Source organism: Cryptomeria japonica, unplaced genomic scaffold (genome assembly GCF_030272615.1).
Source record: "Cryptomeria japonica unplaced genomic scaffold, Sugi_1.0 HiC_scaffold_89, whole genome shotgun sequence".
In the NCBI taxonomy this organism is placed as follows: Eukaryota; Viridiplantae; Streptophyta; class Pinopsida; order Cupressales; family Cupressaceae; genus Cryptomeria; species Cryptomeria japonica.
In genome coordinates this window covers 472,501-491,772 of record NW_026728911.1, presented here as the reverse complement: position 1 = coordinate 491,772, position 19,272 = coordinate 472,501, and positions in this window count along the sequence as shown.

Genomic DNA, 19,272 nt, shown 5'->3' with positions numbered 1-19,272 from the left:
ACGCTCGATCTTGCCCCGGTGCACCAAGGCGCTCGGTTTGCCCCGGGTGCGCACTTGGTGCAAGGTGGGCACCCAAAATAGGGATCAAGCACCAAAACACAAGTTTCGGGATGCAAAATGGGACCCAAGGACCACAAATGCGTTCCAAGACCCATGATGGGTCCACGAGAACAAAAATGTGTTCCGAGACTTAATAAACAAATATTGGGTTTTAGGAGAAGAAACATGCTCTGATGCCCAAAACGAGAATCGACCCCGAAAAGGCCACAGGCCAAAAGTGGGATGCGAGACAAAAAAAAATGGGACCCGAGGACCAAAATTGGGTTCCCAGGTCGAAGACAGGGCAACCGGACAAGAAACGACCTCTAAGGCTCGAAATGAGTCCCGACGACTAAAACTTGACAAGAAGCACCCATCAGGCACCCAACTCGACACCCATGGGATGCCGACCCACCCGGGCTTCCACCTAGCACACCTTGGCACCCACCCACCCTCGCACCCAACCTCGCACCCAACTTAGCACCTTTGAACCCACATTGGCACTCACCCTGACCCTGGCACCTTGGAACCCACATTGGCACTCACCTTGACCCTGGCACCCACCTTTGCACTCACCTTGGGACCCACCCTGGCTCCCACCTCGGCACCCACCCAGACACCCACCTTGGTTCCTTGGCACCCACCTTGGATCCTTGGCACCCACCCCGACACCCACCTTGGCACGCAACTTGGCTACTTGCCACCCACCTTGGCTCCTTGACGCCCACCCCGACAACCACCCCGTGACCTACCCTGGCTAGGGTTGGTGCACACCCACCCTGGTGCCCACCTTGGCACCCACCCTATGACCCACCTTGGCACGCACCTTAGTACCCACCCCGTTACCCACCCTAGGACCCACCCCGTGACCCACCTTGGCCAGGGTGGGTGCACCCACCCTGGTGCCCACCTTGGCACCCACCCATCCTAGCACCCAGCCTGTGACCGGGCTTGGAACCCAACCTTGCACCCGCACCCGTCTTGGCCAGTGTGGGTGCGCACCCATCCTGGCACCCACGTTGTGACACACCCTTTAACCCACGCACCCTAGCACCCACGTTGGCACCCACCTTGGAACCCAACCTAGCAACTTGGCACCCACCCCGTGACCCACCTTGGCATCCACCATAGCAGTCGCCGACTTGGCACCCACCTCGGCACCCACCTTGACACTTGTGGACCCACCTTGCCACTCACCCTAGCATCGACCCATCCTAGCACCCACCCTGGCACCTTTGCACCCTAGCACTCACCCATCCTAGCACCTAACCTGTGACCCACCTTGACACTCACCCTCGCACCCACCTTGGAACCCAACCTAGCACCCACCCACCCTGACACCAACCCTAGCACCTACCCACCCTTGCACCCACCCTGTGACCCATCTTGGCACCCACCCATCCTACCACTCAACCTATCACCCACCTTCTCACCCACCTTGGCATCCACCTTAGCACCCACCCACACTGGCACCTTGGCACCCACCTCGGGCAAGGTGGGTGCACACCCACCCTGGCACCCAATTTAGAACCCACCGAGCATGTTACCCACCTTGGCACCCACATTGCAGCCCACCCTAGTACCCACCCTATGACCCACATTGGCATCCACACCCTAGCACCCAGGCACCTCGACACCCGCCTTGACACCCACCCTAGCACTGAACCTGTGACCCACCTTGGAACTCACCCTAGAACCCACCCACCCTGTGAACCACCTTGGCATCCACCTTAGCACCCACCCACCTTGGCACCCACTCTAGCACTCACCCATCCTAACACCCAACTTGTTACCCACCTTGGCACCCGCCCTCGCGTCCACCTTGAAACCCACCCTAGCACCCACCCACGCAGGAGCCCACCTTGGCACCCAACCTAACACCCACGCATCCTGGCACCCAACTTGTGACCCACCTTGGAACCCACCCTAGTACCCACCTTTGAACCCACTATATCACCAACCCACCTTGGCACCCACCCTATGACCCTCTTTGGAATCCACCCTAGCACGCACCCACCCTGGCACCCACCATGGAGCGCACCCTAGCACCCACCCACCTCGGCACGCACCTCAACACCCACCTTGGTGTGCGCACTGCGCCAACCTCTCAAAGACCCTATGTGGTGCGCTCCAAAGTGTACACCTTTGGTGCGCTCCAAGGTGCGCACCTTTGGTGCACACCGAGGTGCACACCAAAGTGTGCACCGAGGTGAGCACCAAAGTGCACTCCAGGGTGCACACCAAGGCGTGCACCTTTGGTGCGGTCAATGCAAACGAATTCGGAAGTTGGGGTCGATGTCCTAATCGCTGCTGCAGACTACACGTATGAGAATCGGACAAATAGCTTTATATAGGGGAGGTGTTGCGTTTGATGGGTCGACTCCCCTGGTTGTGTGCACTGCACCAACTTCAAAGACCCTGTCTTGTTTAAGAAGTCAAAAGTTGGGGTGGATGTCCTAATCATTGCTGCAGTCTACGCATGTATGAGAATCAGACAAATAGCTTATATAGGGGAGGTGTTGCATTCGGTGGGTTGACTCCCCTGGTTGTGCGCACTGCGCCAACCTCAAAGACCCCGCATAGCAGAAGAAGTCGGAAGTCGGATTTTGGTGAGCACCAAGGCGTGCACCTTTGGTGCGGTCAACGCAGACGAATTCAGAAGTTGGGGTGGATGTCCTAATCGTTGTTGCAGGCTACACATGTATGAGAATCAGACAAATAGCTTATATAGGGGAGGTGTTGGGTTTGATGGGTCAACTCCCTTGGTTGTGCGCATTACGCCAACCTCAAAGACCTTGTTTTCGTTAAGAAGTCAAAAGTTGGGGTCAATGTCCTAATGGCTCCTGCAGGCTACACATGTATGAGAATCGGACAAATAGCTTATATAGGGGAGGTGTTGGGTTTGATGGGTCGACTCCCCTGGTTGTGCGCATTACGTCAACCTCAAAGACCTTGTTTTCGTTAAGAAGTCAAAAGTTGGGGTCGATGTCCTAATTGCTCCTGTAGACTACACATGTATGAGAATCAGACAAATAGCTTATATAGGGGAGGTGTTGGGTTTGATGGGTTGACTCCCCTAGTTGTTCGCATTACACCAACCTCAAAGACCTTGTTTTCGTTTAGAAGCCGAAAGTTGGGGTCGATGTCCTAATTGCTCCTGCAGGCTACGCATGTATGAGAATCAGACAAATAGCTTATATAGGGGAGGTGTTGGGTTTGATGGGTCGACTCCCCTGGTTGTGCGCATTGCGCCAACCTCAAAGACCCTGCATTGCGGATGAAGTCGAAAGTCAGAGTTTGGTGTGCTACAAGGTGTGGTCGAAGGTGCTCACCTAGGTGTGCACCTTTGGAGCACAGGAAAAGTGCCCTCCAAAAGTGCGCACCTTTGGAGTGCACAAAAGTGCCCTCCAAAAGTGCGCACCTTTGGAGCGCAGAAAAGTGCCCTCCAAAAAGTGCCCTCCAAAAGTGCGCACCTTTGGAGCGCAGAAAAGTGCCCTCCAAAAAGTGCCCTCCAAAAGTGCGCACCTTTGGAGCGCAGAAAAGTGCCCTCCAAAAAGTGCCCTCCAAAAGTGCGCACCTTTGGAGCGCAGAAAAGTGCCCTCCAAAAAGTGCCCTCCAAAAGTGCGCACCTTTGGAGCGCAGAAAAGTGCCCTCCAAAAAGTGCCCTCCAAAAGTGCGCACCTTTGGAGCGCAGAAAAGTGCCCTCCAAAAAGTGCCCTCCAAAAGTGCGCACCTTTGGAGCGCAGAAAAGTGCCCTCCAAAAAGTGCCCTCCAAAAGTGCGCACCTTTGGAGCGCAGAAAAGTGCCCTCCAAAAAGTGCCCTCCAAAAGTGCGCACCTTTGGAGCGCAGAAAAGTGCCCTCCAAAAAGTGCCCTCCAAAAGTGCGCACCTTTGGAGCGCAGAAAAGTGCCCTCCAAAAGTGCGCACTTTTGGTGCGCACCAAGGCGCTGGTTCGGTCGTTGCAGGCGAGTTCGGAAGTTGGGGTCGATGTCCTGAGCGGAGGTGCAAACTACACAGGTGTCGGAATCGGACAAATAGCTTATATAGGGGAGGTGTATGCTTCGATGGGTCGACTCCCCAGGTTGAGCGCACCGCGCCAACCTCAAAGACCCTACGGTATGGATGAAGTCGGAAGTTGGGTCCGATGACCGATTCGATTAGTAGGTATGCTCATGAGGTCGGAATTTGGGTCCGATGACCTGCCATGTGCAGGAAGGCGAATGTTGACACTGTGCGTTGCAAGGTGCACACCAAGGCGCTGGTGCGGTCTTTTTAGTCGAGTTCGGAAGTTGGGGTCGATGTCCTGATCAGAGGTGCAAGCTACACAGGTGTGGGAATCGGACAAATAGCTTATATAGGGGAGGTGTATGCTTCGTTGGGTCGACTCCCCGGGTTGAGCGCACCGCGCCAACCTCAAAGACCCTACGGTATGGATGAAGTCGGAAGTTGGGTCCGATGACCGATTCGATATGTAGGCATACTCGCGAGGTCGGAATTTGGGTCCGATGACCTGCCACGTGCAGGAAGGCGAATGTTGGCACTGTGCGTTGCAAGGTGCGCACCAAGGCGCTGGTTCGGTCGTTGGAGGCGAGTTCGGAAGTTGGGGTCGATGTCTTGATCGGAGGTGCAAACTACACAGGTGTGGGAATCGGACAAATAGCTTATATAGGGGAGGTGTATGCTTCGTTGGGTCGACTCCCCGGGTTGAGCGCACCGCGCCAACCTCAAAGACCCTACGGTATGGATGAAGTCGGAAGTTGGGTCCGATGACCGATTCGATATGTAGGCATACTCGCGAGGTCGGAATTTGGGTCCGATGACCTGCCATGTGCAGGAAGGCGAATGTTGGGACTGTGCGTCGCAAGGTGCGCACCAAGGCGCTGGTGCCGTCGTTGCAGTCGAGTTCGGAAGTTGGGGTCGATGTCCTGGTCAGAGGTGCAAACTACACAGGTGTGGGAATCGGACAAATAGCTTATATAGGGGAGGTGTATGCTTCGATGGGTCGACTCCCTGGGTTGAGCGCACCGCGCCAACCTCAAAGACCCTACAGTATGGATGAAGTCGGAAGTTGGGTCCGATGACCGATTCGATACGTAGGCATATTGGCGAGGTCTGAATTTGTGTCCGATGACCTGCCATGCGCAGGAAGGCGGAATTTGGGTCCGATGACCGAGTTGATGGCGTGCCATGCGCAGAAAGGCAGAATTTGGGTCCGATGACCGAGTTGATGTTGATGGCCCGCCATGCACAGGAAGGCGGAATTTGGGTCCGATGACCGATTTGAAGGCGTGCCATACGCAAAAAGGCGGAGTTTGGGTCCGATGACCGAGTTGATATTGATGGCCCGCCATGCGCAGGAAGGCGGAATTTGGGTCCGATGACCTGACATACGCATGGAGTCCGACTCGGGGGCCGATGTTCGATTCGATGACTTGCATTGTGGGTAAAGTCGGAAGTTGTGGTCTTTGACCCGATTCGATGACCAGACTTCGGCTGCTTGAGAATCGGACAAATAACTTATATAGGGGAGGTAGTGTTCTCGAGCATCCTCCCCCCGTGCCCGTTTATGTCGATTGATGCTGGTGCTCGACTGGTTGGAGCGCTCGGATGCAAAAATCTTGCACCAGGATTTATCGATTGTGATGGACACGGCAAGTCTCCTGATTGCTATGCAGGAGCTCATCGTGAATCTCTATGCGGCCTTGGTATGGACTCGACCTGCGGAATGGTTCGGCAATGGTAGTCGCTCCAACACGTCCTTGCAATGGCCACAGAGGTGATTCGACTAGAGCTCCAGTCTAGCTTTTGGGTTGCTTGGCGGACTGGTATAGCCGCGATCGAGTTCCGGCCATGAACGTTTTAGATAGCTCTTGGGCTTTCTGGGACGGAAGTCGGAAGTTTGGGCTGTTGTCCGATTTGATGACCATTCTTCGGATGTGTGAGAATCGGACAAATAACTTATATAGGGGACTGTGTTGTCTCACGCAGCCCCCTCCGTGCCCCTCTATCTCGACCGATGTTGGTGCTTGAAAGGGTTGGGATCGCTCGGATTTATAAACGTGCACCACCATTTGTCGAGTGTGAGGGACGCGGCAGGTCTCCTAAATGCTATGCGGGCGCTCTCTGAGAATCTCTATCCGGCCTCGACACAGACTAGTCTTGCTGAATGGTTTGGCACTGGTAGTCGATCCAACACGTCGTTGTTGTGGCCGCCTAGGCGATTCGATTCGAGCCCCCGTCTAGCTTTTGGGTTGCTTGGCGGATTTTGCCCTATCCGCAAGTGAGCTCGGTCCCTAAACGTTCGAGAAACCCGATTGCTATGCGCCGACTCTCTTTCTTGCGAGCCTCCATCTAGCTTTTGGGTCTCTACGGAACGGAAGTCGGAATCTGGGACCGTTGTTTGATTCGACGAGGCAGACTACGGTTGTGCGAGAATCGGACAAATAACTTATATAGGGGATGTCACGGGCTTTGGGAGTTAAGCCTGTGCGGCACCGACAAGTCCCGACCCGACTCGGATCCGTTCAAGGTCAGAGACCTTCGGCCTACGCCTCGTCCCTTCCAATATTGCGCTAAAGCGGAATGCACAATGAAAATGCAGATCGACTTGCTCCCAGAATGCATAAAAGGATACGATGCAATGCGGAATAAAATAGACAACACAACATTCAAAGGTGGGGCGAGGTGCCCATATCCTTTATTATTATCCTCAAAGATTACAATGCTGGATAGAACTCGGTATTGAGAAATACCGGTCGCCCCCAAATGGATTGCCCAGCCAGCCAATCTGACTCGGACAAGTTACAAAGAGTCCCTTCGACTCAGACTGGGATCGGCTCGCTCGAGAGGAGAACCAGTTAGCTCCTCGAGGTGCCAGATCGCCAAGTCACAAGACCCCAATGCTCGCCTGAGCAATAAAGTCCCTCGCTGCAATACTCGCACTCAGACTTGCGACGCCGAAGACTCGCATCTGTCTGCTCGTCTGCTCGCTGCCGAATGCTTGATCGCTGATGATCCTGATTCTGAATCTGCCTCTGCTTCCTTCCCTTGCCAAGAATGAGCATCCCGCTCATCTTATATACTGGAGGGTCGGACCCAAATAAAAGAGCCGTTGGGCGGATAGGGCCGGCCCAAAAGGAATCCCGCCAATGGAAAATTAGCGCCCATATAGGTCCGGACTCATATGAGTTAAGTCCGCGCTAAGAAGAACATCGGCCAAGTCCCATGTCGGCCCCCGCCAAGGAAATAAAACATATCGGCCCCGCCGATGAAATGAATTAAGTCGGCTGTGTGAAACACCAATTCCATGTCGGCTATGCAAAAGAAAGAGTTCCGATGCAAAATGGAACCCCACTAAGGCTGGACCCGATCCAAAAACTGTGCAAGTATTCTGCCCAATGCAGACCCGTTACATCCTCCCCCACTAAACTAGTGGCGGCGCCCTCGACGCCAGCACCCCTGCACAAAGCACTGGGAGGCATTGACCCAGAAATCTACTCCTGTCTGGGCAGGTTCCTCCTGGAGAGGAACTCCATGATTATCTCCTCGTCTCGCCATAACGACTCACTGCGCTCCCAGGAAGCGGAGTCGCGTCCCTGTCCTTCGAACATCACCAAGAACTCACGGATGCCGTTCTTGCCTCCTCCTCGTGTTCGCATTGCAAGGACCTGGCTGACTCTGCGGTCCGGATTGTCCAACACATTCGCCGGGCCTCTGTTCGGAATATTTCTTATCAGATCTTCGTCATCTGGATGATGCGGTCTCAACTGAGAGACGTGGAAAACAGGATGAGTCTTGAGATGGAGGGGTAAGTTGAGTTGGTAGGCGACGGGATTGATCTTCCGAATGACTTCGAAAGGTCCATCAAATCGTCTGACCAACGAAGCACTCAGCCCCTTTGGGACTTTGAATCGGTCCTGATCCATGCGAACCAAAACTTTGTCGCCAACATCAAACTCCAATCGACGCCTGTGTCTGTCAGCAAACTTCTTCATCCTGTCTGAAGCCTGGGTGAGATGGTAACGAGCCAAGTCCACCTTCTCATTCCAGCTCTTCAGTCGTTCTGTTGCATCAACATTCTCGCCTTGGTATCCTGCCAAGACTGTGTGGGGTGAAAGAGGTTGTTGGCCCGTAGCCAACTCAAAAGGACTGAACTTCGAGGACTCACTCCTCTGCAGATTGTAGGAGAACTGGGCCACATCCAGCAGCTTAGGCCAGTTCCCCTGATCCGAGACTACGAAGTGCCTTAGGTAGTCTTCGAGGATGCCATTAATCCGCTCTGTCTGTCCATCAGTCTGGGGATGGAACCCCGAACTCATCAGGAGTCGGGTCCCAACAATCTTGAACAACTCCTGCCAGAAGTTCGAAGTGAATCGAGGGTCCCGATCACTTACAATGCTCAAAGGTATACCCCAGTTTTTGACCACATTCTTGAAAAAGAGCTCGGCCACCTCCTCGGCTGGACACGAGGTCTTACATGCAATGAATATTGCATACTTACTGAACCTGTCTACCACGACCATGATGCTAGAATGTCCATCTACCTCCGGCAACTGTGTGATGAAGTCCATGCTCACACTTGCCCAAGGTCGCACAGGAACGGGGAGAGGACGCAACAAGCCCGCCGGCTGCAACATCTGAGCTTTGTCTTGCTGACAAGTGAGGCAAGTCCTCACATACCTCTCAACATCGTCCCTCATGTTAGGCCAGTAGAAGCCTCTTTCCAACAAGGCCATTGTTCGCTTCTGTCCCGGATGCCCTGCCCAAACGGAATCATGACACTCCTGCAAGACCTCCTTGCGAACATCTCTCCACTTCGGAAGGTAGACTCGGTTTGCGGCAAAGTACAGGAGTCCATCCTGAAGTGTGAACTTCCGAGTTCGCCCAGCTTGCACCTGCAATACAATCTGCCACGCCTGCGAGTCATTCTCCAGTCCCTCCTTGATTTTCTCAATCATGTCTTCGTTCAACACAACTTGGCTCTGACCCAGGAGCTTCAAAGCACCAAGCTGTGCCTTCCTGCTAAGTGCATCGGCTACCACATTATGTCGCCCCGGATTGTATATCAGCTCAAAGTCGAATTCTGCCAGGAATTCTTGCCACCTCGCCTGCTTCGGGGTGAGCTTAGACTGAGTCTTGAAGTAAGTGGAGCTGACATTGTCTGTCTTCACTATGAACGGCACCCCCAGCAAGTAATGCCTCCAAGTTCTCAAACAGTGCACTATCGCAGTCATCTCTTTCTCATGCGCCGAGTAGTTCCTCTCTCTGTCATTCAACTTCCGAGATTCATATGCCACAGGATGCCCATCCTGCATCAAAACTCCACCCATGGCATAGTCGGACGCATCGGTTTGGACCTCAAAAGGTTGGCCATATTTCGGCAAAGCAAGGACTGGCTCCTCAGTCAACTTGTCTTTTAGCAACTCAAATGCTGTCTGCTGCTTATCGCCCCATTTCCATCCGCGGTCCTTCTTCAACAGATCCGTCAAGGGGCTCGCAATCCGGGAATAGCCTGCTACAAACTTGCGATAGTAGTTAGCTAAACCAAGGAACTGTCTCACCTCATGCACATTGCGAAGCGGCTCCCAGTCTCGGATTGCCTGAAGCTTCTCCGGGTCTGGTCGGATCTGGCCACGACCAAGAATATGGCCCAGAAACGGCACTTCCTCCTGCGCAAAAGCACACTTTTCCTTCTTTGCGAACAGCTGATGTTCTCTCAACAAAGCAAACACCTCCTGAAGGTGCCGCTTGTGTTCCTCCATGTCTCGACTGTATACCAAAATGTCATCCAGATACACAACAACGCACTTGTCCAATAATGAGCGAAACACATCGTTCATCAAGGTGCTGAAGGTTGCAGGAGCGTTAGTGAGACCAAAAGGCATAACCAAGAATTCATAGCTACCATACCTCGTCGTGATCGCGGTCTTCTCCTCATCACCTGGCGCGATCCTGATCTGATAGTAACCCTGCCTCAGGTCCAACTTGGTGAACACTCTTGCATCGACCAGTCGATCAAAGCTATCCGCTATGAGAGGTAACGGATACTTGTTCTTGATGGTGAGCTTGTTCAAAGCTCGATAGTCCACACACATCCGAAGGCTTCCATCCTTCTTGCGCTGGAACAATACTGGAGCAGCATAAGGTGATCTGGAGGGACGCAAGTATCCTGCCTCAGCGAGCTCTGCCAACTGCTTCCTCAACTCTTCCATCTCTGGTGCGGAGAGTCGATAAGGAGCCTTCGCTGGTGGTCTTGCCCCTGACTCCAGTTCGATCCTGTGATCAACGTGCCTCCTCGGTGGTAACACAGCTGGGAGCTGGTCTGGCATAACATCCGCAAACTCGGACAACACATCCTGGATCGCCGAGGTGTTAGAGGGTCCTGACGACTCTCCTTCATCCCAATCTCCAATCAGTGCGGCCAAAAACAACTCCTCCTGCCTTCCCTTGCCAACCTGCTTAGCACTGAGCGCATTCAACAGGAGATCCTGTTCCACGCTCTTCATCATCGGAACCATACTTGGTCTGCTCGGATCCAATATCAGCAAACAGCTCAAGTGTGGCACCACAGCTGCTGATGCCGACCTCAAGAACTCCTGCCCGAGTATGAGATCGAACTCATTCATTCCAATGGCGATCAAATCAAGCACACCCTGCCACGACCCAACTCGGATGACTTCCTTATGGATCTCACCGCTCACCTGCTGCGCGGGTGCGGTCACCGCCTTGAACTGATTTGTAGTAGGCTCGATCTTGAGTCCAAGCTTCTTCGCTCGGGATGCGGAGATGTAGTTGTGGGTGGCACCTGAATCCACCATAGCTAGCACCTTCTTGTTGCCAAAGAAAGTCTCCACAAAACACAACTCGTGCTTATCGGCCACTTCGGTAGAATGTTGCACTGCATTCAGGAGTTGCAAGGTGCTCATTGCGGGCAACTTCTTCTCCTCGAACAACAGCGCGTTGATCCTACTCCGATCTGGACAGCTCCGTGCCCAGTGATCATCTTTGCCACAGATGAAACACCCTGGATCACGATCCTTCTTCTTCTCAGTCTGTGTGTGATCTTTCTTCTTCGGGTTGCCTTCTCCATTCGACTTCTTCGGTTTCTTCTTCCTGGGCTCGCCGTTAGGATCAGAAGGAGGTCCGCCTCCCTTCTTCTCTTTCCGGCGGAAGTTCTTCTTGTAGTCTGTTCGAGCTCCACCAAAGCCCCTAGCTGCATCGCCCTTATAATCGAGCAGCCCATCCGCAACTGTGATCGCCTCGGCCAAAGTCTGAACTTTCTGTCTCCTCAGCTCATCCTTCGCCCAGGGTTGCAGACCCTTAGTGAAGAGGAATAACTTCTCGAAGTCGCTCAACTTGGTGCATTCCAAATCCAACACCTGAAATGCCTTGACATACTCTCGAATAGTGCCAGTATGCTTGAGTTCATCGAACCTGGATCGGATGATCCAATCCGAATTCCCAGGTCGGAATTGATCATGAAGCGCTGCCTTCAAGTCAGCCCAGGACTTGATCGGTTTCACCGTCTTCCCAGCGCGTTCATCTGCCTGATGCGTTCGCCACCACAGCTTCGCACTGCCGGTAAGGTATGTTGCAATATCCTTGACCTGTGCCTCATCAGACGTCTTCGGTGCACACGACAGGTACTCCTCAACATCCCAGAAGAAATTATCAAGTGCCTTGTCATCGCGCTCACCGTCATAAGTTCCAACTCGAGTTGCCTTAGAACCATGCGTTCCTCCCTGCAACAACGAATGGAAGATCTGTTGCCCCTCTTTGAGGAAGCGGATCTCTTCCCTCAAAGACTCTATCTGTTCCGCCAGCTTCGACCACTCTGCCGTCATGCGCTCCTCGAGGTCGGACTGTTCCAAGTCCTCGAGTCGATTTTCATGGTCTTGGAGCCAATCGCGGTGCTTCGGATCTTTCCCCTTCGAAGACACCTTCGCAGCCTTACTCTCAGGTTGCACGACCTCCACTTCATGCTGACTATCTGTATCTGCCATCTTTCGATCTGCACAGACCCGGATCTGATCCGAAGCTCTGATACCAACTGTCACGGGCTTTGGGAGTTAAGCCTGTGCGGCACCGACAAGTCCCGACCCGACTCGGATCCGTTCAAGGTCAGAGACCTTCGGCCTACGCCTCGTCCCTTCCAATATTGCGCTAAAGCGGAATGCACAATGAAAATGCAGATCGACTTGCTCCCAGAATGCATAAAAGGATACGATGCAATGCGGAATAAAATAGACAACACAACATTCAAAGGTGGGGCGAGGTGCCCATATCCTTTATTATTATCCTCAAAGATTACAATGCTGGATAGAACTCGGTATTGAGAAATACCGGTCGCCCCCAAATGGATTGCCCAGCCAGCCAATCTGACTCGGACAAGTTACAAAGAGTCCCTTCGACTCAGACTGGGATCGGCTCGCTCGAGAGGAGAACCAGTTAGCTCCTCGAGGTGCCAGATCGCCAAGTCACAAGACCCCAATGCTCGCCTGAGCAATAAAGTCCCTCGCTGCAATACTCGCACTCAGACTTGCGACGCCGAAGACTCGCATCTGTCTGCTCGTCTGCTCGCTGCCGAATGCTTGATCGCTGATGATCCTGATTCTGAATCTGCCTCTGCTTCCTTCCCTTGCCAAGAATGAGCATCCCGCTCATCTTATATACTGGAGGGTCGGACCCAAATAAAAGAGCCGTTGGGCGGATAGGGCCGGCCCAAAAGGAATCCCGCCAATGGAAAATTAGCGCCCATATAGGTCCGGACTCATATGAGTTAAGTCCGCGCTAAGAAGAACATCGGCCAAGTCCCATGTCGGCCCCCGCCAAGGAAATAAAACATATCGGCCCCGCCGATGAAATGAATTAAGTCGGCTGTGTGAAACACCAATTCCATGTCGGCTATGCAAAAGAAAGAGTTCCGATGCAAAATGGAACCCCACTAAGGCTGGACCCGATCCAAAAACTGTGCAAGTATTCTGCCCAATGCAGACCCGTTACAGGGGAGGTGTTGACTGGAGCATTCTCCCCCGTGCCCCTCTAACTCGACCAATGCTGGCGCTCGAACGGTGGTAGCGCTCGGATTTTCATTGAGCGCCAGCATTGGTCGATTTAGAGGGGCATGCGAGATTCCCGAATGCTATGCGAGGGCTCTAACGGAAATGTCTATTGGTTTCGGTATGGATGCAATTGCGAGTGGTTCGGCAAAGGTAGTCGTTCCGATGCGTCCATGTCGTGGCCAAATCGATAATTCGATTTGAGCCCTCGTATAGCATTTGGGTCTCTCGATGTGATTCCGCATTCCAGTCCCTTTGGGCACTGCTTGAGCCGCATCCCAGGGGGTTCCCTTCCCAATAATCTGCCTCGCAACCCGATTGCTATGCGGTGAGGCTCCTCGGCCGCCTCGGAACTATCTGTGTATCAGACGCATCGCGGGATAAGGGGTTGGCAACGGTAGTCGCCCCAAGCGCGTCCGATGCTTGGACCATTCCGAGGCGGCCCTGAAGCCTCTTCCGTCTAGCCGTTGGGTCCTTCTCGCCGCATCCCTCGCCTCGCACCCCGATTGCTATGCGGTGAGGCTCCTCGGCCGCCTCGGAACTATCTGTGTATCGGACGCGTCGCGGGATAAGGGGTTGTCACTGGTAGTCGCCCCAAGCGCGTCCGATGCTTGGACCATTCCGAGGCGGCCCTGAAGCCTCTTCCGTCTAGCCGTTGGGTCCTTCTCGCCGCATCCCTCGCCTCGCACCCCGATTGCTATGCGGTGAGGCTCCTCGGCCGCCTCGGAACTATCTGTGTATCGGACGCGTCGCGGGATAAGGGGTTGTCATTGGTAGTCGCCCCAAGCGCGTCCGATGCTTGGACCATTCCGAGGCGGCCCTGAAGCCTCTTCCGTCTAGCCGTTGGGTCCTTCTCGCCGCATCCCTCGCCTCGCACCCCGATTGCTATGCGGTGAGGCTCCTCGGCCGCCTCGGAACTATCTGTGTATCGGACGCGTCGCGGGATAAGGGGTTGTCACTGGTAGTCGCCCCAAGCGCGTCCGATGCTTGGACCATTCCGAGGCGGCCCTGAAGCCTCTTCCGTCTAGCCGTTGGGTCCTTCTCGCCGCATCCCTCGCCTCGCACCCCGATTGCTATGCGGTGAGGCTCCTCGGCCGCCTCGGAACTATCTGTGTATCGGACGCGTCGCGGGATAAGGGGTTGTCACTGGTAGTCGCCCCAAGCGCGTTCGATGCTTGGACCATTCCGAGGCGGCCCTGAAGCCTCTTCCGTCTAGCCGTTGGGTCCTTCTCGCCGCATCCCTCGCCTCGCACCCCGATTGCTATGCGGTGAGGCTCCTCGGCCGCCTTGGAACTATCTGTGTATCGGACGCGTCGCGGGATAAGGGGTTGTCACTGGTAGTCGCCCCAAGCGCGTCCGATGCTTGGACCATTCCGAGGCGGACCCGAAGCCTCTTCCGTCTAGCCGTTGGGTCCTTCTCGCCGCATCCTTCGCCTCGCACCCCGATTGCTATGCGGTGAGGCTCCTCGGCCGCCTCGGAACTATCTGTGTATCGGACGCGTCGCGGGATAAGGGGTTGTCACTGGTAGTCGCCCCAAGCGCGTCCGATGCTTGGACCATTCCGAGGCGGACCCGAAGCCTCTTCCGTCTAGCCGTTGGGTCCTTCTCGCCGCATCCCTCGCCTCGCACCCCGATTGCTATGCGGTGAGGCTCCTCGGCCGCCTTGGAACTATCTGTGTATCGGACGCGTCGCGGGATAAGGGGTTGTCACTGGTAGTCGCCCCAAGCGCGTCCGATGCTTGGACCATTCCGAGGCGGACCCGAAGCCTCTTCCGTCTAGCCGTTGGGTCCTTCTCGCCGCATCCCTCGCCTCGCACCCCGATTGCTATGCGGTGAGGCTCCTCGGCCGCCTTGGAACTATCTGTGTATCGGACGCGTCGCGGGATAAGGGGTTGTCACTGGTAGTCGCCCCAAGCGCGTCCGATGCTTGGACCATTCCGAGGCGGACCCGAAGCCTCTTCCGTCTAGCCGTTGGGTCCTTCTCGCCGCATCCCTCGCCTCGCACCCCGATTGCTATGCGGTGAGGCTCCTCGGCCGCCTTGGAACTATCTGTGTATCGGACGCGTCGCGGGATAAGGGGTTGTCACTGGTAGTCGCCCCAAGCGCGTCCGATGCTTGGACCATTCCGAGGCGGCCCCGAAGCCTCTTCCGTCTAGCCGTTGGGTCCTTCTCGCCGCATCCCTCGCCTCGCACCCCGATTGCTATGCGGTGAGGCTCCTCGGCCGCCTTGGAACTATCTGTGTATCGGACGCGTCGCGGGATAAGGGGTTGTCACTGGTAGTCGCCCCAAGCGCGTCCGATGCTTGGACCATTCCGAGGCGGCCCCGAAGCCTCTTCCGTGTAGCCGTTGGGTCCTTCTCGCCGCATCCCTCGCCTCGCACCCCGATTGCTATGCGGTGAGGCTCCTCGGCCGCCTTGGAACTATCTGTGTATCGGACGCGTCGCGGGATAAGGGGTTGTCACTGGTAGTCGCCCCAAGCGCGTCCGATGCTTGGACCATTCCGAGGCGGACCTGAAGCCTCTTCCCTCTAGCCGTTGGGGCTTTCTCGCCGCATCCCTCGCCTCGCACCCTGATTGCTATGCTGTGAGGCTCCTCGGCCGCCTTGGAACTATCTGTGTATCGGACGCATCGCGGGATAAGGGGTTGGCAGTGGTAGTCGCCCCAAGCGCATCCAATGCTTGGACCATTCCGAGGCGGCCCTGCAGCCTCTTCCGTCTAGCCGTTGGGGCCATCTCGCCGCATCCCCCACCTCGCACCACGATTGCTATGCGGTGAGGCTCCTTGGCCGCCTCGGAACTATCTGTGTATCGGACGCATCGCGGGATAAGGGGTTGTCACTGGTAGTCGCCCCAAGCGCGTCCGATGCTTGGACTATTCCGAGGCGGCCCTGCAGCCTCTTCCGTCTAGCCGTTGGGGCCATCTCGCTGCATCCCCCACCTCCTCGGCCGCCTCGGAACTATCTGTGTATCGGACGCATCGCGGGATAAGGGGTTGGCAGTGGTAGTCGCCCCAAGCGCGTCCGATGCTTGGACTATTCCGAGGCAGCCCTGCAGCCTCTTCCGTCTAGCCTTTGGGGCCATCTCGCCGCATCCCTCGCCTCGCACCCCGATTGCTATGCGGTGAGGCTCCTCGGCCGCCTGGGAACTATCTTCGTATCGGACGCATCGCGGGATAAGGGGTTGTCACTGGTAGTCGCCCCAAGCGCGTCCGATGCTTGGACTATTCCGAGGCGGCCCTGTGGCCTCTTCCGTCTAGCCGTTGGGGCCATCTCGCCGCATCCCCCACCTCGCACCCCGATTGCTATGCGGTGAGGCTCTTCGGCCGCCTTGGAACTATCTTCGTATCGGACGCATCGCGGGATAAGGGGTTGTCACTGGTAGTGGCCCCAAGCGCGTCCGATGCTTGGACTATTCCGAGGCGGCCCTGCAGCCTCTTCCGTCTAGCCGTTGGGGCCATCTCGCCGCATCCCCCACCTCGCACCCCGATTGCTATGCGGTGAGGCTCCTCGGCCGCCTTGGAACTATCTTCGTATCGGACGCATCGCGGGATAAGGGGTTGTCACTGGTAGTCGCCCCAAGCGCGTCCGATGCTTGGACTATTCCGACGCGGCCCTGTGGCCTCTTCCGTCTAGCCGTTGGGGCCATCTCGCCGCATCCCCCACCTCGCACCCCGATTGCTATGCGGTGAGGCTCCTCGGCCGCCTTGGAACCATCTTCGTATCGGACGCATCGCGGGATAGGGGGCTGTCACTGGTAGTCGCCCCAAGCGTGTCCGATGCTTGGACCATTCCTAGGCGGCCCTGAAGCCTCTTCCGTCTAGCCGTTGGGGCCTTCCCGCCCCATCCCTCGCCTCGCACCCCCGATTGCTATGCGGTGAGGCTCCTCGGCCGCCTTGGAACCATCTGTGTATCGGACGCATCGCGGGATAAGGGGTTGGCACTGGCAGTCGCCCCAAGCGCGTCCGATGCTTGGACCATTCCGAGGTGGCCCTGAAGCCTCTTCCGTCTAGCCGTTGGGGCCTTCCCGCCCCATCCCTCGCCTCGCACCCCGATTGATATGCGGTGAGGCTCCTCGGCCGCCTTGGAACTATCTGTGTATCGGACGCATCGCGGGATAAGGGGTTGGCACTGGTAGTCGTCCCAATCGCATCCGATGCTTGGACCATTCCGAGGCGGCCCTGCAGCCTCTTCCGTTTAGCCGTCGGGGCCTTCCCGCCGCATCCCTCGCCTCGCATCCCGATTCCTATGCGGTGAGTCTTCTCGGCCGCCGCGGAACTATACCTGTTATTGCTACTGCATCCTTCGGCTGGTAACCTCCTCTGCCGCCTTGGAACGTTCTCTTTGTCGGACGCGTCGCGGGATAAGGGGTTGGCACTGGTAGTCGCCCCAAGCGCGCCCGATGCATAGACCGCTCCGAGTCGACCTTGCTTTCAGCCTCTCACATGCATAGACCTCTCTGAGTCGACCCTGCAGCCTCTCACGTTTAGCCTTTGGAATCTCGCCTCACAACATGATTGCTATCCTTGATGCATCCCTTGCCTCGAGCCCTGATTGCTTTCTTGGCTGCATCCCTCCTCTCCTCACAGCCCGGTTGTCATCACTGCTTCATCCGTCGCTTCATGCATTCTGGCTGCTGGGCCCTTCCCACCGCACACCTCGATTGCTATCTCTTCTGCATCACACACCCCGATTGCTATCTCTGCTACATCCCTCGGCTCTCACTTCTGCATCCTTCGCCTCACACCTCGATTGCTATCAATGCTGCATCCGTAACCTCACACCCCGATTGCTATGCGGGGAGGCTCCTTGGCCGCCTTGGAAATTTCTGTGTGTCGGACGCACCGCGGGATAAGGGGTTGGCACTGGTAGTCGCCCCAAGTGCGCCCGATTCTTAGACCGCTTCGAGGTGACCTCGTAGCCTCTTTCGTCCAGGCTTCCTGCCTTCAACGCCCTTTTTACACCTCGATTGCTATGCGCGGGCTCGTTGGCGTCTATCACCTCTCTGCGAAGAGTGGCACGATGATTGTTGGGGTAAATCGTAGCAGTCCGATCTCTGGCCTTGGGCCATTGTGAGGGCTGATCGATTTCCTGTGCGCATCTCGTGTTCGCCCAGTAACAGACTCGACGACTTGTAATCGGTCTTGTTCCCGATTGTTCCTGGAGGTAGTCTTCGGAACTCTTGGATTTGACCTGTCACTCGAACTGTCCTCTTCCGAGGATGCTTGTGTGTGTGTGCTTGTGCCATTTCCTTGGCGGTATTAACGAGATATTAAAGAGCGGAGTGAGCGCCTCGCCCAGCTATGTTTGGGGCTCTCACTCCCTTACCCGGTGTGTGACCGCTTTGCACGTAGGTTGCGGAGCATCGCGACTCTTTCGATGTTTGGCGGTTGTCTTCCGGTGATGCGTTGGTCCCGAAGTGCACGTTACTAGCATTTCTGCCATTGTTCTCGATCTTTGGCACGTTCCTTCGTTGCAATTGGATATATATCTCCGTTTATACGCGCAGGCTTCTCCCGCCTATTCAGCGCTGTCCCACTCTCAGCACTCTCGTGGTCTCCTTGGCTTCTCTCTCCCGTGAGCGAGCTCTCTTCTCGAGTCTTTTCCATGTCCCATGGAGGTTGCCTTGCGAAATTCGGGCACACAAACGTGACCGGATAAGAGCGGAATTGCCTATGAGGAGAAGCTCACCTTAGGGAGCAGCAATGCCGAGTGTTTCGACAGAGGGTAGAGGGGGCGTTGTTTGGGCGGTTGCACAAAAGAGTGCTACGTTTGCACTGAAGGTTGCTTCTTCGTCTCCGACGAACTCTTCGAGGCAAAAAAGCTTGTTTACGGGGTCGAGGTGGGACTGTTCGTGCGAGTTGCGCCACCAAAAGTGCGTAGGGGGCATATACCTGGGAAATGGATGTCTCTGAGTGGCCTTACTCGGTCGCGTGCACGGTGCATTCTCTAACGGCAGGACTGTCGCGAGCATGTGCGGTTCGGATGTTTTCGGGTAAAGGGTTCCGTACGGGATGTTCTTCCCAGGCTCCTGTGAACCGAGACTCTGCATCGTCATGCTCCGGCTCCCGTGGGTGCTTCATGCCTCGTCGAGCTGTTTGTCGTGGACGATTAAGGCCGAGGCCTTCCTTCGAGAGGGGAATTGTTCAGGCTGGTCGAGGCGGGATTGTTCGTGCGGG